The sequence below is a fragment of the Miscanthus floridulus genome, chromosome 17 (genome assembly GCF_019320115.1).
Source record: "Miscanthus floridulus cultivar M001 chromosome 17, ASM1932011v1, whole genome shotgun sequence".
Lineage (NCBI taxonomy): Eukaryota > Viridiplantae > Streptophyta > Magnoliopsida > Poales > Poaceae > Miscanthus > Miscanthus floridulus.
In genome coordinates, this window is record NC_089596.1 from 26066254 (window position 1) to 26090347 (window position 24094).

The 24094-nt window shown below is 46.4% G+C and overlaps 1 pseudogene; it reads left to right on the top strand.

Moving 5' to 3' along the window:
• Positions 1-4909: 4909 nt before the first annotated feature.
• Positions 4910-23191, top strand: LOC136515446 (probable ubiquitin-conjugating enzyme E2 24; annotated as a pseudogene).
• Positions 23192-24094: the final 903 nt, after the last annotated feature.

The following is a 24094-nucleotide window of genomic DNA, read 5'->3' on the forward strand; positions in this document are numbered from 1 at the left end:
TGTTTGAAGTTAGTGACTATGTTTATCTGAAGGTCACGCTAATGAAGAAGAAATGGTTTGGAGTCCGAAGAAAACTTGCCGCTAGATTCCTAAGACCATACAAGATCTTGGAAAAAAGAGGTCCAGTAGCTTACAAGTTAGAGTTACCTGAGACAATGAGTACCGTCTTCCTAGTTTTCCATGTATCACATCTTAAGAAGTGTTTGCGTGTTTTAGAGGAAAGAATAGAACCTCGAGGTATCCAACTCAAATCAGATTTGGTGTATCGTGAGCAACCGGTCCGTGTGTTAGACACTAAAGAACGTGCTACTTGGAATAGTGTGGTGAAAACATACAAGATACAGTGGAATCATCATGATGAGGGAGATGCAACTTGGGAAACGGGAGAATATCTACAAAAAAGCTTATGAAGATTTTTATAACAAATGATTCGTAACCCAAATCTCGGGACGAGATTTTTATAAGGGGGGAGGGCTGTAACACCCCGGTGTTATGCCAGCATTTAGGCACTGCAAATCATGCATATTGTGCATCATCAAGCATCCTAATCATACATGCCTAATCATGTAAATAATAACCGAAACCCTGCTTCGAAACATATGAAACATGCTCGTGAAACATGAATGTTGCATACACTTGTTTAGAGTTGTTTTTGCCCTAATTATGCTTGCTAGGTTAGTAAAACATGTTTGACTATCATTGTAAATCATCTAGAATTATTTAGCACAATTTTTGGAGCAAAGTTTGTATTTAAATTATTGCCAAATTTTGCTTTAAAAATAATTCTCCAAAAATTAGGGTTTTGAGTTAAAATTGACTTTAATTTTATAATTCAAAATCTAGCAAGAATTGGACTTTGGTCATAAAAGCAAAATTGTAGAGGATTAAATTCTAAGCAACTTTTATTTTTGGGCCATCTTCAAAAGAAGTCATTTTCTTGCTCAAAAGGGTATTTGAAAACTGCTATTTGAAATTTCCTTGAAAATAGAAAACTGAAAAATGTTTCTATCCTTTCACGGGCCGCCGCCTCGCTTCTCGGCCCACGGCCGAAGCCGGCTCGGCCTACCTCTGCGACCGCCGCTCGCCCGCCCCGCCTCGGCCCAGCCCAGCTCACGCGTCTGGCCTGCTCGGCGCTGCGCCGCGCCATTCCCACGCGCCGCGTCCCGACCGCATCAGGGCATGCTCGCCGCGTGGCCGCCATGCGCCGGCGACGCCCGCCGCGCGGCAGCCACGGCCTGCCTCGCCCTCCAGCGCTCGCCTTCTTCTGCCCGACAGCGCTGCGCTCTCCACTCCACTCACTCACTCAGCAGCAGCGACCGCGGCAGCAGCAGCGACCGCGCGCGCCACGAGCTCCGCCACCAGCTCCCTCGCCGGATTTGGCTCGCCCGGCCACCATGGCTCGCCGTTGAACCCTCCATCTCGCCCGCAGCAACGCCACCTCACGCACCACGCTGCCGACCAGCTCGCCACGCGAATCGACCCGAGGTGAGGCCCAATCGCGCGTTTTTCCTCCGCGCTGCCGCTCGCCGGAGCTCAGCCGCAGCGCACGCCGCCGTGGCTAGCCCTGCTCCGCCTCCCTCTCTTCCTCTTTTTGCGCGCACCATGCCCGCCTCGCAATGGCGAAGCTCGGTTGCGAGTCAACGTCGCCGCTCCGGCCACCCTTGCGCCGGAACGAGCCCGCGCTGCCGCCAAGCAGCGCCGCCGCGTGCCATGGCCGCCGGCCACCTTGCTCCGGTGGTCCTCTGGCCTTGCAAGTTGTACCAGCGGGTGCGCATCGCTTTGTGGAGTCCGACGGTGCCGACCACGCCGCCGGCGACCTCACCACCGGTGAGATCCGGCTGGTCAAAGCCGTCCCCTGCCTCCAGGTGACTGGCCAGTGGGGCCGGTTGACCCGCTGGGTCCTGCGTGGCAGCCCCTCTGGGTGTACAGCACCGGGTGCACCCAGCGATTGTGTCGGCTGATTTTTAAAAGGGATTAAGAAATGAATTTTCAGTTTTCTGTTAAATGCTTTGGAAAATGTTTGTGTACTCATTTTGGCTCCAAATTTGTTGAAACAAATTTTTCTAGGTTCCTTGTCACCAGATCTACATGATAAAAATATTGCATGTCATTTTTGAGATACTTTTCTGTAGAGCTTTAATGAATTCTTGATATTGCTGATATCTTGTAAAATGTGTAGTAAATCCTATATGTATCAGAAAAATATGATTCTAAGTTTGTTACTCTTCTTGTGTAATGTACTTCCTAGGAAAAATATGTGCCATGCATGTCCTGTAGAAAAATTATGAGGTGTAGTTCAAGTGCCTTTAATGGCTGATTTTTGTTATTTTTGCTAGAGAGCAAAATTTGTATAAAACATGCATGTGATAATTTTTGTACAGTGATTATTTGTTGTATAGAACATAGGAAAAATATTTCCTCTGTTGTTTGACACTTTTCATAATACAAAGTATTTTCATGTTCATAATCATGCCATAGCTTGTTATTTTTGTGTAGGCTAATCCACTCATTCAAATACCATAAAAATCTGATGGTAGACTACTTAGGGTAGTACTGTGCTATGGTAATTTTCTAAGATTTTTCTAAGCTAATAAAAATAGATGTTGCTATTCAAACCTATTATTAATTAGGGTTTAATCAAGTGTTGCTTTGTGTATGCTTAAGAAAGTAGTGAAGCTTTGGTGTATCTTTGAAGCATTTAATGAGATGTGTTGACTTAGCTTATTAGTAGTAGAAGAGAATGCAGTAGATGACATGTGCTTGTAGTATATGTTCTTGGATGATGTTGACTACCTTGCATTCAAGCATATCCATTGTATTCATTTCATCCGATGCACTTTTGCATAAGCACTTACGCACATGCATCATACAGGATCGCAAATCGAGAACCTAGTCGTCATACCCGAGGAGCCGAGGAGCCTCGAGGTGCAGCCGCAGGAAGTGACCGAAGCCGACGAGGAGGACGTTGAGGAACTTCCAGAGTGCCCCGATCACCGCCCGAGCTCCTTCGAGAGAGGCAAGCCCCAGAGCATTTTCTCCCCGGTTTGCAATTATTAATTAAATGCTTTACTTTAATTGATGCATTATGTTCAGGAGTTGTTTGCAACTGTTGATGCATTATACCTTGTCTACCTTTGTTATACTATATCCTTGTTACCCTGGTATCCGCAGTTGAGTCAATGCTTAGCTGGCTTAGACCGATAGAAGTCGGGTGATTTCCTGTCACCTACGAGCTATAGGTGGTTACCTGGATCTGCTTGGATAACTATGTAGTCATGGTATAACTAAGTGTTAAATGAAGTTGAGACCGGACGGAGACTTATAGAGTTTTGGACCGTAGTGCTTTCCATCTGTGTCGATTAAGGACCGACCGTTGTTGGGCCTCGAGTCATGTTGAACTCATGCCTTACATTTAGTTAGCCAAATAAAGTACCTTTCGACCGCGAAGCTGGGAGATTATTCGGGCCGAGTAGATTGCCCGCAGCGCACTGTGCTGGAGCAGGTGTGGTAGGACACGGGGGCGAGATGATAAGACCAAAGTGCAGTCGGTCGGCCCCCGGGTACATGTGGTTCCTGGCAAACTCGAGATACCTGGATAGTTGACTCGGTGACCAATACCTCACTTTAGCGGGTGAGTGAGGTTTGTGTAAGGAATAAATCACCAGCTGGTTAGGAATCGATTCGAATCGCCATCGCTCCTGGATAGTGAGCACTTGACTTGAGTGACTTCATCGTAGTAATGTTGATGGAACACTTGGATAGTTATAATGAATATGACAATATGGAAATTGTTAATGATCATTGGTTATCATTATTGGCTTAATCACATGTTTGCTCTAGTATAGGTGCAAATGTAGTCGACAGGTTAATAATAATTAACTTGACAATAATGCTTTTGGAAAGGTTCTTGAAATGCTAAAAATGCTTCCTTTTTTTGCAAATGAGTCAGCTACCCTACTATAAAGCCTTCATAATCCTTGGTGTCACTTATTTTCGGTTATGTCAGGTAAGTCTAGCTGAGTACCTTCTCGTACTCAGGGTTTTATTCCCACTTGTTGCAGATGGGTAGATGTATTACGGCTACTGTATCAACTGTCTTTATCCTGCGATGAATGATGCTTAGGACCATGGGCATGGTCATTCCTTACGTCTCGTCTGATGCTTTTGTAGGAGATGATCATTAGCTGGCACTGTATTTGAACTCCGTGTGAGTGTGTGTGGTTTTGAACAAATGGCTTCCGCTACTTCTATTTGAACTCGTTTTGTAATAACTATGTTTAAACTATGATGTATCTGAGATGCGAACTTTTATGTAATATGTGATGGTGACCGCTAAACTTATTACGATCTTGGCTGGGATGTGAGTTGGTTTGAAATCCTTCGAGATTTCACGGACTACCTGGTTATACGGGCTTAAGTTTGTTAAATCGTCTGCTCTGGCGGATGATTTTCTTACTTAATTTCGTATAATTGGTCGGTTCTGTTACAGCCATGAGAGGAGTTGGGCAAGTCATATCTATTCTGAAGGCGTGCTAGCATTACCGATACGGGATCCATCGGCCAATTTTAAGGCGAAAGGATGTAGAAAAGAATAGGAAGTAGAAAGAGGATCTTCATGCAAATATACACGAGAAAGAAAGTATAGAAGTTGTTAGGATAATTTAAAAATAGTTTAAGACCGTTATTTTAAAAACTCTTCTGAACTTTTTTTAGCCTGTCGAAAAACTCATCGATCTACCAATTATTTGTTTGGGAACTATGTGCTGACCCGTCTTCGCCTCAGTGCCTGTGGAATTATGGAAGGACCGTACCTTCCCCGTTTGGACACGGAAATTTTACAAACTCCAGCTCCGGAGCCCCGATTGACTACTACAAGATCATCCATGATGCACTATATAAATATGAACAAATGGCGGACGACGGCACGTCGAAGAAATTCACAGCTGACATTGGGGATCTCGTGACTTTCAACTCCCAAGCACTAGCAGGGGACCGAGGGCTGGTGGTGGAACGGCCCGGCACGCCCGAGGGCAAGCTCGCCGTGCTGTGCGTCAGCGGCGCCGTGGTGCACGCGGAGCGCGACGACCTCACCGTCGTGGACAGGGCCTTCTTCCACCCCGGCCAGATGGTCGCGTCCGCCTCGGACCCCGGTGGCCAGGCCGGGGTCGTCACGGGCGTGGACGCGGTGGTCGACCTGGTCGACTCCGACTCGGCCGGCTCCGACACGGTGGTGGTGCTCGCCAGGGGCGTGCCGCAGTCCCTGCTGCGGGGCGTCACGGAGCTCGTCGAGGGCGACTTCGTCACGTCGGGCCCGTGGCTCGGCCGGGTCCTCGACGTGTCCGTCGACGTCGACGTGCGGTTCGACGACGGCGCCGTCTGCAGGGTCCCCTCCGTGACGAAGCGCCACAGCAGCGGCTTGCGCCCGGACGCGTACTGCGACAGCCTCTACCCGGGGCAGCCCGTCCGCGCCGATGACGCCTCTGTCTTCCAGGCCGCGCGGTGGCTCAGCGGCCAGTGGCAGAGCACCCACGCCGAGGGCGGCGGCACCGTCGCCAGGGTGGAGCTGGCGGACGTGCTCGGTCGCGTCGGCGCGCCTGGGTGGCACCAAGCGGCAGGAAGTCGTCCGGGCGTCCGCGCCGCCGCCGCAGCAGCGCGCTCGCGACCTCGCCTTCTTCTGCTCCGACGACCATTGTTTCTGGGGCATGGGCGACCGCTGCTTCCTTCGCGACGCCGACGCTACTACGCCGCCCATGTCCGTCGTCACGGACACCCGCACCACCGTCGACGTGCTGTGGCAGGACGGCACGCGGCGGCACGGCGTGCCCTCGGCGTCGCTCGTCCACTTCAACAGCCACACCGAGGAGTTCTTCCCGGGGCAGCGCGTCGTCAGCCTGGACGCCGTCGATGAGCTCGCACCCGCAGACGATGGACCGGCGGCTGCGGCGACGGCGGTGCCTCGCGTCCGCATTGTGAGAGGCGTCCACTGGAAGGACCAGTGGCGGATCCAGGATAAAAATCCACCTATGGCGAACTTTGTACTACTAGGTTGTGTGAAAGGCAGAATCGTGCTAAAATATGCCTTCAAGCCTACGACTTACATTTAAAAAATATTGTAAATTGAAGTTTAAAACATCGACTAATTGCCGGACTACAAAAGCAAGGAGAATCAATTTCATAATTTGGGATCAATTTCACTTTCCCGTTCTTTTTCCCTATCTGTGCTGCAGCAAAATCACTGTCCATCCTACTTGATCACGGTGCTGCACTGGTGACTAGTTTATCGTGGTGGAGGCGTGCTGCACTGGACGGTGAAACTTGGAAGCACGAAACCGCGAACACGAAGGAAGCTGGACAGGGCCCTGCGCGCGTGGGCTTCCATCACGCTGACGCAGCCCAAATAAGCCCTGCCAACAGGCAACAGCGGTACCTCTTCCGCCTTTCACACTCGACCGCCCGACGCTCGTCGTCTTCCTCGGAGAGTTGGAGTTCTGTACTCGCGAAAAAAATAGAGAAGCAACTACAGATGTCGGCCATGGCTGCCAGGTCCGGGCGCCGGGGGGAGGTGGAGGTGGAGGGGGGCTCGCCGGCGGGGAGGTCTGGCGGGCGCCAGACCATGCCATATTGGTGGATCCGCCCCTGGGAAGGACCAGACCGTGCGCGTGTCGTGGCCCAGCAGCCCGGTGCCGGGAGGCGACGAGGAGCCCACGCCCAAGGTGGTGGACGAGACGACCGTGGTGAGCGCGTACGATCTGACCAGGGATTACGACCACGGCGTCTTCTATGGAGATGTTGTCGTACGCATTGTTGGCGACGACACGGAAGCACAAGCAGAAGCAGCAGCGGATGCCGCCGGCGCCGACTTTCATGGGTCGGCCACGTTATTGATGTATCTGATTCACATGTCCTGGTCAAGTGGGGAGACGGCAACACGTCAAAGGTTAGCTAAAAATTCATCTCATGCATGTGGTATATATTATTAATCCTTTGTTAATATTTAAGGTATTGTTTGATATACATGGCGAGTAAGTTGGGCTAAAAATTTAGGCCACCTATTAGCTCTCCAGTTTGGACGAACTAGAGCTAATTTACGCTAAATTTCAACTAGCTAGCAATTAACCCTTGCATAAAAAAGGCGAGTCATGCTTCTTATCAAATTATTAGTTCACTTTGGTTTTTTTCAATTTGTCTTATATATAAGTCAAATTTCTTACTTTGATTTTAAGTCAAATATCTAGAACATTAAATTCATTTCATTACATTTTTCATAAAATATATTTTGATACATGATTTATTTAAACTCGTAAATGTGTTTTTTTTAAATTAGTTTAACTTAAGATAAAGTCAAAGTGCATTATTAATAATGAAGTGAGTACATTTCAATAGCTTGAAAGCGAACAAATAAGGTTTTATCGGAGAAGGTTTTTTTTTTGCCACGAGGGACCTTAGGCCTTGTTTGAATGTATATGTATCGATTTTTTTAATTTTAACCATTTTTTTAATATAATTTTAAATCTAACACTGTCGGGTTTTTTTAAAAACTAACACTTTTGGCCGCGTTTATTGCCCTGGCACGGTCAAATGCCTGTGCCGCGCCATGCATGGTGGCACGGCACAGGGCTGACGTGGCGTGGGTCGGCCTGGGGGGCCGATGACATGGCGGGTCTTGCCGCGCCACCGACCCCAGCGCGGCAGTGCCGCGCCCTGATCCGTGGCGCGGCTGGACCAGATATATACCGCGTGCGAGCCCGCCCGCCCGCACACACCCCTGCCCTGCCCGCCCGCCCGAACGCCGCCGCCGCCGCCAGCGCCCTGCCTCGGTCGCACGCGCACGCGCCCGCGCTCGCCCAGCCACGCCGCGCACGTGCCCGCCCGGCCTCGCCTCGCCCCGCCCGCGCCCGCACGGCCCAGCCTCGGCCGCTCGCCCACGCCGCACCCGGCCACTCCCGCCGCGTAGTGCCTTAGCCGGCCGCACCACGAACGCCGGCGCGTCAAGGCCGCCCGCTCCTAAGGTACCTCCCTCTCGATTTCATATTTTTTTTATTATTATCTAGTATAGTTAGTATTTTTTGTATCCCTACGGTACCCCCACGTGCCCTCACAATCCTCGAGCGGCCGACGCAGAAGCAAAAGAGTTGATGATGGTCTGCTAGCGCTAGCATTTCTAGGAGCATGTAGGGGCATCGAGGCTATTTTCATTGACTATTAGTGTCTTTAACCAAATTTATATAATATCGTACTAATATTTATGATACATAATAGGTACTACTACATTAAGTATGGAGTATACTTTCGTAATAAACTTATTAGGAGATAGAAATATTGATACCGTTTTTTTAGTTTTGATCAAACTTAAACATATTTGACTACTCGAGAAGCAAGATGTGTATTTATTTTGAGACGGAGACATTACTTTTAATTTTAGAACCAAAGTTTTATATGGATTGATTATGTATTTATTATCTAGTATAGTTAGGATTTTGGGTTTAGAGATTTAGGCTAGTTAGGTTAGTGAATTTGTTTGTGATTTGTTTGTGAACGTACTAATGTTAACTTGAATTTTGTTAATTTGAATACTCTAACGTTTTGTTTATCAATTTGTAACAGGATGGCCCCTCCCACGCAGCACCCGTTGTACCCTATTCTGGAGGTGGAGTACGACAACCAGTACCGAGCACACATCTTGAGTGACAACGACGCAGAGGTGTCCTTGCCTCCTTTGAGGCCCCGCACTCACACCAGGGCGCATTAGTGGGACGAGCGTTATACGCCGTACATACGGTGTGCCGGCTTCCTCTAGCTTGTCCGTGTTGTCAACCACGGTTTTCCACCCCTTGACCCAGCACTACTTACTGCAGCTGTAAACAGTTACGAGTGCATTCTTTGTACGTAAACTTTCTTGTAACAAATTAGAGGCAACTAACATCGTTCTATTCTTATAACAGGTGGAGGCCTGAGACCCACACGTTCCACCTACCTTGTGGCAAGATGACCTTGACGTTGCAGGATGTGAAGGCTATTCTAGGCCTTCGGTTGGGGGGACTTCCAGTGATAGGGATAGTTGACAACGATCACTGGAGGGAGCTAGTGGCTCAGTTTACTGGTTTTCTTCCACCGGACGATGATGCTTCCAAGAAAAATAAGTGAGTAATTCAAGCCTATTTAATACTTGCATTGCTTTACAGCTGGCATTGGGTCTCATTTTCTTTGATCAATTACAGGAAAAGTTCCGGTGTTTCATCGTCCTGGATCATAAAGCGCTTTGAGTACTTGGACCCACAAGCTGAGGAGGCACAGATCGACAGGTTCGCTTGAGTGTGGCTCTGGCACTTTCTTGGTGCTTTCCTCTTCCTAGACGCCTCGGGCAACACCATCAGCTGGATCTTCCTCGACATACTTCGCCAGCCGTGGGAGAACATAGCGGGGTACAGCTGGGGTAGCGTAGTCCTGGCATGGACGTATCGACAGCTATGCGTTGCCTGCCGTCGCACCTCAGGACATGCGAACCTTAGGGGTTGCTCCTACCTACTCCAAGTTTGGTGTTGGGAACGATTGCCCATTGGAAGGCCCCTTAATAATGGTTTACCGGTAAGTACTTTGGTTCATTATATTCTTTCAGGCAGTTAGATATGATGAGATTATTTGTTGCTAATTCATTATCGTGTTCAATGCAGCAATAGAACGGGTATGATACACTCCCTACAGCTCTGTATATCTGGACGAAAGCACAGTTAGTTAGAGGGAATGCGTGGCGCAAGTACAGGGAGTATACGAATGGTCTTGATGTCCTGACACAGCACTAGGTTACGCTCTCTATACTATCGTAGCAGTGTCTTCTTCGATGTACACTATATCACAACCTAACACAATTATAAAATTTTAGGTGTTTTGGTGTCCTTGGGATTCTCCGGAGCTCCAGGACTATCTGAGTCCTGTCACTAGGGACGAGTCACACGAGTATCGCTGCGACGTCCCTCTTATTTTCTTCCATGTGGTCGAGATTCACTTGCCCATCCGGGTCTGCAGACAGTTTGGAAGAATGACAGGCTGCCCACCACCGCTTTACTCCACTAATCAAGTATTGCACGGGTGCGTTATTGATTAATAACAATGCTACAATTTAGAGGTGTGTTTGGTACAACTAATATCGTTTTATTGCAGGTTTGACCGTAGGAAGAGGTACAAGACCAAGGATTGGCGCGTGACACATAGCTCGTACATCCATTTGTGGCAGACCAGGGTACCACATGCGGTCCTTACGGGTCCTCCACACGACCAGCACACCTTCGACGAGTACCTGTGGTGGCTTTACAGGTCTACGAGGACACATATCAAGCCCCCATACACTGATGTGGCGATTGACGAGGACTCGGAGGAAGATGTCATCGAAGATGTGTATGACGTTACCACTAGGGAGGACACACAGCTACAGAGAGCCCCACTTCAAAGATACGTGGTAAGATACTTGAATGGTACAATTTGTTATCCTTTTGGTATTAAGTATGTGTACTAAAATTGTCCAACCGTGTTTCTGTACCCAGGCGACACAATTGTCAAGGTTGTCCAACGAAGCAGCGTTCCGGCTTCACGAGTCTAGAGGGCAGGGGTCAGGCGTTCTCGCGGCTTTTGTGGAGGTAAACATAAACTTGTCCATTTTGAAAATATTTCTTTAGTGTATATGCGTTTGGGTAATGAACTAACTTTAACGTCTATTTATGCAGAAGGTGAAGAAGAGCTGTAGGAAGCTAGCTCAGAAGTTGAGCTGCATGGACACTCCTTATGAGGAACCGCCACTCCCCGCGCGGTCGGGTGGCACGTCTTCAGCCTCTTTGAGGACACCAGCCGGCTCTTCTCAGCCGATGACGCAGGGTGCCACTTTCGCGGTGCGTACACCACCACATCATAGCGCTGGGAAGGACCCTACAACCGAGGACGAGGAGGAGGACGATGATGACGACGACGAACCCCTAGGCTTCCGCGGACAGCACAGCCAGTGGGACGAATGGCCGCAGGACGAGATCGACATGTCTCAGCTAGGTGATGCCCCGTTTGGCACCCAAAGAGCCTCACAGGTACTAACAAAGATAGTTTGTTTCAATACATAGACTCCATGAACTAACGATCATAAAGAATTATAAGTAATCGTGCGTATCATATACCTGCAGGGTACGAGCCATACGCACCGTCGACGCGACCATACCGACGTTGGCTACACTCCTAATGTGTTGCCAATAAATCCGAAGAGACAGAGGCGTCCGAGGGATCCTTACACTCTTGGGTCTTAGTTTGTTAGGTCAAATGAATATTGGCATCCGAAACTTGTGGGGTTATTTGGTTATGTTATGTCAAACTTATGTCAAAACAATGAATATGTTATGTGGCAGCTTGTCAACTTGCTTCTTATTTGTTTCTTTGAGTCGCGGCAGCACTGCCGACGAGATTAAGTACCCTATGTTTGGGAACCGGCAGTCCCGACGTATCTGGACGCTGGTGACAATTTTTCGTAATTGATTAGTTAAAATGGTGCATAACCGTATTATGAAAGACAAAAAACTAATCATTGGCTTATCAAATTCTCTATTCGGCCGTGAAAAAACTCAACAAAATACGGGCGCGACGCGTTTCGATTCTATCATCCAGGTAGCCCGGGCCGGCGGCAAGCGCAACGGCCAGGTGGTGTGGCTACTCGTGCGGTATATTTGGTCCAGCCGCGCCACGCAACAGGGCGCGGCACTGCCGCGCCAGGGTCGGTGGCGCGGTAAGACCCGCCATGTCATCGGCCCCCCAGGCCGGTCCACGCCGCCACCATGCATGGCGCGGCACAGGCATTTGGCCGCGCCATGGCAATAGGTGCGACAAAAAGTGTTAGTTTAAAAAAACGACAGTATTAGATTTAAAATTATATTAAAAAAGGGTTAAAATTAAAAAAAAATTATGTATCCATCTCGATTCACATGTGTTGGAGTGGATTATAGTGAAATTATTGAGTTGAGGTGTATATATATATATATATATATATATATATACATATATATATATATACATATATATATATACACGTATATATACGTATATACATGTGTATCCAAACAAGCCCTTGGAGGGAGGACAAAGGAGATACGGGAGATTGTCCATTGGGGTGGATTGGGGTGTGCAATTGTGTGGGTGTGAGGCATGTTGAAATCAAAAGGTACATTAAAGAAAAGGATAAATTTGACACCGAGCAGGAGTAGTGGCACGGTGACGCTGTCTGTAACTACTGGAGGAGATGGATCGGAGATGGGGCGGAGCTGAGGCAACCACATGCAAAGATAAATGTAGAATTAGATACCATCAGAAAGATGATAAACAATATTATTGTAACCTTCTAAATATGGTAGGAGAAAGATGATAAACAATATTGTAACCTCCTAAAGAGGTATTTCAAAGATCGATTTTAATTAAAAGATCCACCTGAAGCCAAATTGACAAATAAAGAAAGAAAGAAAGGCCTACTACGTCCAAGTCCATATGCTTACGATTCCATCATAAATATTTGTTTTTTTTATATCGGCATAGTCTACTGCAAAACCTAATTTGGCAATAGTAAATATATATTAAAATAAAATATAGTAGAACAAATACTCCCTTCATCTCAAATTATAAGTTATTATAATTTTTTTGGGAGTCAAAGCATCTTAAATTTGACCAAATTTATATAATAAAATAATAACATTTATAATATAAAATAAGTATCATTAGATTCTTTATTAATTCTGTTTTATAATATATCTATTTCATGTCATAAATCTTTGTAATTCTTTTTATAATTTTGATCAAACTTAAGATGTTTTGACTCTGCAAGAAAATTGTAATGACATAAGTTGGGACGGAGGGAGTAGTTCTCAATATTAAATGTTGGAGCTGTTGACTAACCGTAGGGTGTATCTACATAACTTTCACGTGATAATGACAAATTATCCCGCTCATTTCAGTTGATGGACGTGCAAATTTCAGGTGTTGCCTCATGAGGTAGAGTTAGTGGAATCATATTCCGTCGTGGACATCAACGCCGTCGACAAGGCAGCGGAGGAGGACATGCCTGAAGAAGAAGGAGAAGAACCTGCCGCTACCGTTGCAGTCACAGTATGAATCCAGTATCAGACTCTGTAGGGGCTTCGGCCCCGGCCCTCCAGTCTCTCTTCAAAAAAAATTACATGCATCTCAATGTGCTCTAGTATATATATACAATGTGTGCATCATATTATAAATCCTTAATCTGGATCAAGTCCGTCCTAGGATCGGTGCCCATCTATGCGATGATGGCTGAAAGCTTGCCGGCCTGGGCGCGCAAGGGGATCGACGCTATCTGCCGCCGGTTCTTCTGGGCTGGTGCCGACCAGTCAGTACGAGGGAAGTGCATGGTAGATTGGCCCACATGCTGCAGACCAACGGAGCTCGGCGCCGGCGGGATGGGGATCACGGACATCAAGCTGACGAGTTACGCCCTGCAAACACGCTGGCTATGGCTGCAAAAAGCCGACCAGGACAGAGCTTGGAGCCAACCGCCGATCAAGACATGCCCCCAGGTGCAAGCTTTCTTCAAGGCGTCCACGTACTCGGTCGTCGGCAACGGGGAACAGATGTTCTTCTGGGAAGATAGATGGCTCAACGGAGAGTCGGTGGGCGAGTTCGCGCCATGTCTTCTCAGTCTGGTACCGCAAGCAATCCGTAGCCGACAAACAGTGAGCATGGCCATGAACAACAGGACCTGGGCACGGAGCTTCACCGGTGGAATGTCCATGCAGGCGATCATCGATTACCTGCACCTATGGCAACTGCTGGAGGGCGTCCAGCTGACTAGAGAGCGAGACCCCACGATGTGGCGCTGGACGGCGAGCGGCGAGTACACGGCTAAATCGGCCTATACAATGCTGCACGCCGGCTCATCTCTATTCCCCGACCACAAACTCATTTGGAAAACATGGGCACCACTCAAAGTAAATATCTTCCTATGGCTGGCCATGCGTCGGCGGAACTGGACCGGCGACAGGAGAAGAAGACATGGTCTTGAAGCCCGGGAAAACTGCTACCTCTGCGACCAAGAGCCCGAGACTATCGATCATATCATGGCGACTTGCTCCTTTACCAGAGAGATATGGTTCTTGGTGCTCAGGGCGCTGGAAATCCAATCGTCTCAGGCCGCAGTCACCACCTTGGGCTGGTGGCGAAAATTCGGGCAGCAGCACCCGGTGAGCGAAGGAAAGGTCTCGACACGCTCTTCGCCCTCGTGTCCTGGCAGCTGTGGAAGGAACGCAACGCGCGGTGTTTCAGAAGCTTGACAGCTTCCATCGCCGAGACCCTCCACATGATCAAGATCGAAGCTGATCGTTGGATCGAAGCGGGAGCTCAGGTCCTACGTTGCCTGGCGCAAAGATGACAGCTGCCTCCCTTCTAATTGAAACTTCGATGTGCTTAATTACAATATAGTCACCAAACAATTGTCACTGCCGTCTACGGCATTCTTGTAACATAAACATTCCTTCTTCTAATGCAAAGATACGCACTCTCGTGCGCATTCACGAAAAAAAAATATTATAAATCCTCTACTGGCAATCTTACGTTTGATCCTACTAGGGCAACGAGAACGGTGGCGAAGGTGACGGTGGTGATAATGGTTCTGCCACTGCCATCGACAGTGCCTCTGTCCATGAACTGGCACCAGCAAGCTTAGCGCAGGCAGCAATGGAGATGATGAAGACCGTCGACGACGTGCCCGCTGGGGTTGTTGCTGGCCCTGCGAGCTGCGGCGAAGGGGGTGTTAATGGTGATGGCTCCACTAAGAAGCAGGCAGCCGGAGATAATGTTGCCAGTGGTGACTCGTTTCACTTCCGGCAGTTCGACGTCACGCAGTGCCCTCCTGATCACCATTTCCTCCTCCATGAAAAGGAGCAGGTGCCCATGCATAATTGATTTGGTTATTAATAGTCCATGATCTCTACCAATCCATTATCTTGCACATGATAAAATCTTATAATACATAAGTACTCCCTCTGTTCGAAAATAAATATACATATCGTATTTCGAGGAGTTAACCGATCTATATTTATGGAAAATAGTATTAATATTTATCTCCAAATAGTTTTACTATAAAAATACATGTATTTTGGTCAAACTAAATATTAACTGACTCTTCGAAATGCGAGACGTGTACTTATTTTGGGACACGGGAAGTATATTAGAAGTTTATTTATGGTATATTGGGTTACTTTGTATACATTATATTTTTGTATTTGTAATGGTATATATAGGTAAATAATTTAATTTCATACTAACAAATGTAGGTAAGCTTTTAGCAAAAACATAATATAGATGTGACAAGGCTACCGAGTTGAATCCTATATATCTTTGAAGGCAACTTAAAAAATCTAACTCTAAACTATGGCCTCGTTTACTAACCCTAGCAAAACCTATGCAATAGATCGACTATCTAAATGTGCAACTATGGTTTTGCTAGTGTGTTGCTATCTCTACAGCAAAAGGAGTAATACAATTAAAGTAAATGCGGAAGCTAAAGAGCAAAGTAGAGATATGCAAATTCCCGTCGACGACTTCGGTATTTTTACCGAGGTATCGAGAAGCGCGCAAGCTTTCCCCTAGTCCTCGTTGGAGCCCCTCGCAAGGGCCAAGCTCCCGGCCAGGTAACTCCGTGGATAGCCTCAGGCCTTTCCCACGCGCAAGTGGGTCTCCGACGTGCCTTCCGGCAAGCCTCTCTTGGATGCTCCCCGCCGTCTTCACTATCAAGCTTCCGACCGAAACGCCACGGACCTTGTTCCCTCCGGTACACGATGGCGGCTACACCACAAACGTGGTTGGTGTGATCTCGCAAGACTACAAGCCCCTTCGATATACAACAATGGTGCGCGCAAGCACCGAGTGGTAAGAGATATGCAAACCTCACTAAACACTAGGCCTAAACCTAGAGAAAACGCATAAGCGGTGGTCTAATCAACCTAAGCACTTCGCAAAGCACCTACGCTAACCATTTAATAAAACACTAAGCACTATGCAAGTGGAGATCACTAAAATGGTGTATCAACACCCTTGATATGTTTCCTCAGCTCCACTCTCTTCATTTGGCCGGTTGGGGGTTGTATTTATAAGCCCCACTGAGAAAGTAGTAATTGAGGACGAAATCCCACTTTCCTACTACTGACCGGACGTTGATCACGTCCTGATCGGACGCGTCCGGTTGTCCCAACCATTAGAGCTGCGATCAACTGATCGGACGCTGCCAGCGTCCAGTCGCAATTTCGCCGCTCTGGAACCTCTCTGTACTCGATCGAACGCTGCTGTTCTACGTCCGGTCGGTTTGCCGCCAGTGTTCGGTCAATACTGAATGTTGCCGGTGATGATGAACAGTGCCATTGGTGCATCCGGTCATTTTGCTTGTTCAGCGTCCGATCACTGCCGCTAACGCCTGTTGTTGCCGAGCCTCTTGATCGAAGCGTCCGGTCACTTTCCTCCAGCGTCCGGTCACTTCTGTGAGCTTGTCTCTTCACGATCTTGCGTACGGCTTGGTTTCTATCTTCATGCTTGGACTTTGCTTGATATCTTGGGTCTTCTCTTGTGCTTCTAAGGTCTTACTTAAGGTGTTGATCATCGGATCATCACGTTGCCTTTGTCCAAGTCACGTCTTGCACCCTATTGAACTACAAACAAATACTTGCAAATTTATTAGTCCAATTTGGTTGTGTTGGTCATCAAACACCAAAAATCCAAAGTAAATGGGCCTAGGGTCCATTTTCCTTACAATCTCGCCCTTTTTGGTGATTGATGACAACACGACCAAAGCAAGCAAATAATAGAATTTTGAAATTTGAAAACTACCTACTTGCTAGGATGCAATGCAAGGGGCAAGGTTCTATGATGCTAAAAGATACCACTTGTAAAACTAAAGGATACCACATTAAAAACTTATCTTGCCCTTGCAAATGTCCCCTTATGACATTATGGATTTAAGCCTTGCTTCCTATAAATTTTCCCAATTACATAGGCTAATCTATAATCCATTATCCTCCCTTTCTCGGACCATTACCACTTGTAGACCATTATCACTTGCAAATTATTATGATCTAGCTTTTGGTCCTACAAATTAATGCTTGCTTTTGGTTCTCTAAATTCTCCCCCTTTGGAATCAAACACCGAAAAGGAAGATATTAGTAGCACAAGGGAGGGTCAAACTTTGTGATCCTTTATGTGTAGAGTGGAATAGGTCACAAAATTTGACTCTCTCATTATATAGACTAAGCTCCCCCTAAATATATGCATACATATGGTAGAAGACAAAGCATATGCATAATTGATAAATTATTGCACAAGGGAATTTAATCTATATAATGCATGGAGAAAGCATATAAATATCAAAATGAAATCAACATGATGATATTTGTTTAGAAATACCACATGTGGAAACCAATTTGATTTCTATCACTTGTAATAGGTGGTGGATATTTGAAGTATGATGCTTAACTCCGGGGACTCCATTTTCCTTACAATGAGACTACTACACACATGATAAGCTTAAAAAAGATGTTAGTCTCAAAGCATCCAACTTGCAGAGTAACCTCTCCCTAAATTTGTGCACACAAGTATGGAATACTTATAGGAAACATGCACATTGATTTTAGAGTCAAAAATACCACTTGAAGGATGACATCACATGTATGTGAGAGTTATTTTCAAAGACGATATTCGGGAGAAATTATCTACAATTTGGACTTTGGCACATATTATATGAATAATCAAAAGACGAGCTATGTGCCTTGCTCCTAAATAATTTTAAACCATGTAGAAATGCTCCAAGAAATAAGAATGAAACCGAGCAAGCCTACCATATGATATACCTAGTGTATGCATGACAAAAGATATAAGAATACAAATACAAACCTTGGCATGTAAAGTAACCAGATGCTTAAAGATACCAATTTGTAAGAAATACCACTTGTAGGAAATGCAAATTGATATCACTTGAAGGAAATTGAATCTAGTTACCTAACATGGGGAGGGGAATTTGGGTCCATAGTATTCACTAACCCACTTGGAAATGATTTTGTCCATCATGATGCACCCAATGAAATGCATCCATACTTTGCCAAGTCTCGAAATTCCCCGAAGTCCATCGAACTTCTCACTTCCCTTTCGGGATCCAAACATTCTTGGTGCTCTTCATGTTGGAAATAATTTTCTTTGGCATCCAAAAGCGTTTGACCCCATTGTTGGCTTTCTTGTTCACCTTGATGGCCACCACCTTGTCATTTTTTCTTTTTCTTTAACAAGTATGGTGTGGAGGCCTTCTTATCCACCTTGTTGGTGTAGGTGTTGGAGAGCTAGCTTGTTTGCTTCTTCTTTTTCTTTTTTGCTCCTCCCCTATTCTTCACCTTGCACTCATAGGACTTGTGCCCTTCCTTGTGCCACACATAGCAAACCATGGTTTGTCCTTCATCAAGCTTCTTCACTCCCTTGACGGTGTTATCTTGATGAAGTTGGGCTTGCTTCGCCTTGTCTTTCACTTGAGTCAAGTCCTTGGTAAGGCGAGCTACTTCTTGCTTGAGTTGCTCATTCTCCTTTGCAACCTTTTGTGTGCATGTATCTACAACAACTTTCTCAACACAAACTTGGTTGCATAAAGATGAGTCTAAACATAAATCATTACAAGAAGTAGAGGCATTCTTTTTAGACATATTGAAGATAGAACTTTTCTTTTTAGATGCCTTGGTGGAGTTTGTACTACCGGCTTCAAGATTAGCAACTTTATTAGTTAACTCATCACAATGTTTGCACATGGTTTCTATTTTAGCAAGCAAACTTTTATAAGCATCTTGTGAGCTAGCTAACTTTTCTTTTAATTTTTTATTTTTCTTTACAAGTTGCTCATCATTGATTGTGCATGCATTTGTTGTTACACTAGCCTTAAGTTACTCAATTTTAGTAGATAGTTCAACATTGAGATTAGTAAAGTTCTCATATTGTTCAAGTAAAGTTTTATATGCTTCTTGTGAACTATCTAGGTTTTTTTTAATTTTTTGAGCTTCTTTTGTTGACTAGTGCAAACTTAACCATAATTAAGATTTTGTTGCACAATTTTATCATAAGAAGGCATTTTATCATCACTATCGCTCTTACTAGAGGATGAGCTTTCGTTACCTCGTGCCATAAGGCACACACGAGAAGAGCTTGATGATGAGTGCTTGCAGCCTTGCCTCTTGTGATGGTGTTATTCTTCACTTAAAGAATCATCCCATGACCTTATTGATGTGAGGGCTTGGTTCTTGCACGCCTTCTTCTTTGTCTTGGGTGTGGGCTTATTTGGACAAACTTTCATAAAGTGCCCCACATCGCCACATCCATAGCATCCTCTCTTTCTTTGTTCATTTCTTTGATTGGTAAAAGTGAGATCTTAAATTTGAATGGGCACACCCTTGACATTGAGCCTTTGGATCATCTTCTCCACCTTGTTGATAAGTTTGATTGATTCTTCATCAAGTTCGGAGGTGGAGGAGGAAGATTGATCATCATCACTTGAATCTTCATCATCATCATTACCATCTTTTTCTTCATCTTCACTTGAGGAGCTTGAGCTTGAGCTTGTCTCTACTTGCTTGTCCTTCATCTTCTTTTTCTCGCCACAAGCGAGAGCGTTGCCTTTGCTTGATGAAGAATTGAAGAGGCTTCTTCTTGACCCATCTTGCGTGATATTTCAAATGCCACTATCTTGCCAATGACTATGACCGGGGTCATGGTGCTCAAGTCCTCTATATTGTGAAGGATGGTGATGATGCTTGTATATTTCTTTTATGGTAGTATGGACATGATCTCCCTCACAATGTCTGTATCATCTGGCTTTGTTAGTCCTATTGAATGGAGCTCATTGATAATTAAATTTAAACGAGAATGCATATCACGAACAAGCTCATCATCATTCATTGTAAATGAATCATAATTTTGTTTAGCTAGACAATATTTTTGCTCACGTATATTAGATGTGCCATCATGGAGCTCTTGGAGTTTTAACCAAATTTCATGTGCCGTATTTAAAGTGAACACTTGGTTAAACACGTCCATACTAAATGATTCAAACAAGCAATTTTTAGCTCTAGCATTTAAATAAATTTTCTTTTCTTCAGTCTTCGTGGGTTTATCATGATTCTTAATGGTTTTCATCCCATCACGAGTGACTCCAAACACCCAAATCAACCGCCTCAAGATAGCAAGCCATTCTAGCTTTATAATAGGGTAAGTTAGTGCCATCAAAGTGCGGAGGCCTAGAGGTATCCATCCCAACCACTCTAAATAGCGTCGACTCAACGACGATTAAGACAAAGGTCCAAATTGAGCCAACCGGCTCTGATATCAATTGAGGGGGGCCGTGACGCCTAAGAGGGAGGAGGGTGAATTAGGCAACTTAAAAAATCTAACTCTAAACTATGGCCTCTTTTACTAACCCTAGCAAAACCTATGCAATAGATAGACTATCTAAATGTGCAACTACGGTTTTGCTAGTGTGTTGCTATCTCTACCGCAAAAGGAGTAATACAATTAATGTGTATGCGGAAGATAAAGAGTAAGGTAGAGATATGCAAACTCTCGTCGACGACTTCGGTATTTTTACCGAGGTATCGAGAAGCGCGCAAGCTTTTCCCTAGTCCTCGTTAGAGCCCCTCGCAAGGAATCCCTCGCAAGGGCCAAGCTCCTAGCCGGGTAACTCCGTGGATAGCCTCGGGTCTTCCCCATGTGCAAGTGGGTCTCCGACGTGCCTTCCGGCAAGCCTCTCCCGGATGCTCCCCGCCGTCTTCACTATCAAGCTTCCAGCTGAAACGCGCGGGCCTTGTTCTCTCCGGTACACGGTGGCGGCCACACCACAAACGTGGTTGGTGTGATCTTGCAAGACTACAAGCCCTCCGATATACAATAATGGTGCGCGCAAGCACCGAGTGGTAAGAGGTATGCAAACCTCACTAAACATTAGGCCTAAACCTAGAGCAAGCGCATAAGCAGTGGTCTAATCAACCTAAGCACTTCACAAAGCACCTACGCTAATCACCTAATAAAACACTAAGCACTATACAAGTGTAGATCACTAAAATAGTGTATCGACACCCTTGATATGTTTTCTCAGCTCCACTCTCTTCGTTTGGCCGGTTGGGTGTTGTATTTATAAGCCTCACTGAGAAAGTAGCAATTGGGGACGAAATCTCGCTTTTCTGCTACTGACCGGACGCTGATCACGTCCTGATCGGACGCGTCCGGGTCATTTCGACCGTTAGAGCTGCGATCAACTGATCGAACGCTGTCAGCGTCCGGTCACATGCCACCGGACGTGTCCGGTCGTAATTTCGCCGCTCTGGAACCTCTATGTACTCGATCGGATGCTGTTGTTCTGCGTCCGATCGGTTTGCCGCCAGCGTCCAGTCAGTACTGAATGTTGCCGGTGATGATGAACAGTGCCATCGGTGCGTCCGGTCATTTTACTTTTTCAGCATCTGGTCGCTGCTGCTGACGCCTGCTGTTGCCGAGCCTCTTGATCGGAGCGTCCGGTCACTTTCCTCCAGCGTCCGGTCACTTCTGTGAGCTCGTTTCTTCGCGATCTTGCGTACAGCTTGGTTTCTATCTTCATGCTTAGACTTTGCTTGATATCTTGGGTCTTCTCTTATGCTTCTAAGGTTTTGCTTAAGGTGTTGATCATCGGATCATCACGTCGTCTTTGTCCAAGTCACGTCTTACACCCTATTGAACTATAAAACAAACACTTGCAAATTTATTAGTCCAATTTAGTTGTGTTGGTCATTAAAAACCAAAATCCAAAGTAAATGAGCCTAGGGTCCATTTTCCTTATAATCTTTCTTTGTGAGAATTTGTAGCAATGATCTTTTGTTGTTCTACTAGGGCGTCATGAGAAATAACAGTGACTTTATTAGGCCTCTAATTAGTAATAGTAAGATAAAATTAATTTGTATGTATATTGTCTTTGAGAAAAATGTACTCGGTCGCTTGCGTAAGTAAGGAGATGAAATATGAATCATAGGTACACATACTTTATAATTGAATCGTTAGAATTTATATGAGATTGAGTTTCACTTTTGGGAGAAACCGACTGTTACTACTTATACAGACTGTACATGTTATATTCATCATACATATATGGGCATCACTTACATGTTTTAAAGATTTTCATGCATACACTGACACAGGGCACCGGTGATGATGTGAGCCTGTGAGGAAATGGACCAAGAGAGTACAGAAGGAATGGGAAATTCTACAAAACAACCTGCCAGGTACATTGTGCGACAGACAATATCCATATAAAATAAGTATATATTACGTTATTAAAGATAAGTATTTGTGCCAAGATCTAAACGTGTCTCACAATGTATATATGCATATGCATGCAGACACCATCTACGTGCGGACGTTCGAGGACCGCATGGACCTGCTCCGGGCGGCGATGGCGGGCGCTGCGGGGACGCCATACCACGACGGCCTCTTCTTCTTCGACATGCAGTTGCCGCCATCGTACCCGGCCGTGTGCCGCCGCTAGTGTACTACCACTCCTTCGGCCTCTGGTTGAACCCCAACCTGGACGACATGGGCGGCGTGTGCCTGAGCCTGCTCGACGCCGGCAAGGGGCCCGAGCACTGGTCGCCGGCCAGCTCCAGTGTCCTCCAGGTGGTCGTCTCTCTCCAGGGCCTCGTGCTCACCGCGCAGCCCTACTACAACGAGTCCGAGTACGCGTACCAGCTCGGCACGCAGCAGGGCGCCCGCAACGCGCTCCCCTACGCCGAGAACGCCTACGTGCTCACGCTCCGGACCATGCTCCACCTGCTGCGCCGGCCGCCGGCGGGCCGGGTACGAGGCGCTCGTGGCATTCCACTTCCGCCGCCGCGGCAGGTTCGTGCTCCGGGCGTGCGAGGCGTACCTGCAGGGCTGCCCTGTCGGCACGCTCGACGCCGAGGCCCGCGCCACGGCGGAGGGGGAGGGCGGGCGGCGGCCGTGCTCGGCAGGACTGAGGCTCGCGCTCAACGGCATCGTGCCGCGGCTCGTTGAGGCGTTCACCGAGATTGGCGCCGACGGGTGCGAGCAGTTCGGCCGGTTGCGGCTCCCGCTTGCCGTGTATTTAGCCGCTACGCACCGGCATGCATGGTCCATTCCTGCCTGATGGACTGCAACATGCAAATGACCGACTAGCTAGGTTTCTGTCGGTTCTGCAGTTGCGATGCTGAGCTGATGTGGGCATCTATATTTCTTCAGTTAATTATTTTTCTTTGTACAAGCACAACATAATGTTCAGCAACATAACTAAAGCAACAATTGAGTTTTGGAGGAGGGGAATCGTTGAATGTCACGCACTGTTGGTGGATTATAATAGATAATAGATTTGTTCAACGAGCATTGCTAGTGGAAGGAGTACCAAAGTGGTCAAAACACGTTTCCATAGGCGGTCGGGTAGCCCAATTAACAGAGATGGCAGCCCACAGAGGCCTGCCTGGTAATGTTTAAGAGATCTCCAAGACTGCCCGAAAAAGTCTCCCAATCTAGGAATTTTGACAAGATTGAAAAAATCTCATCTCCAACGACTCTCAAACCCACCTCCCAATCTTTTGGCACTTGAAAAAAAAAATCACCCCCATGCGTGTAAAGTTACGCGCGCGTATCGTCGCCTCAATCGGAGGTGAAAGGACGTGAGGAAGAAAAAAAAGTAGGACAGGGTTCCCGATGCAAATGTAAAGAGAGAAATAAAGCATAAAAGTGGTTAGTATGATTTAGAAATTATTTAGGATTATTCCTGATGTAAAATTATCTTCTATATTTTAGGCGCGAGATTTTGTAAACCGTTGGAGTTGTAGCTTTTTTATGTTTCCCAATATATTTTGCAAAGGTTGAAAAACCTATTTTTGGGAGTATTTTTTAGATACCGTTGGAGATACAACAGAGACGACATCACTAAGACATCGACTTATTAATGATTAATTAACAGAGGCAACCCTTCCAATTCTACCGCCTTTGTTACACTACTACAGAAATTGGACATAACTGTCGGCCTCATCACTGCTGGATTTTT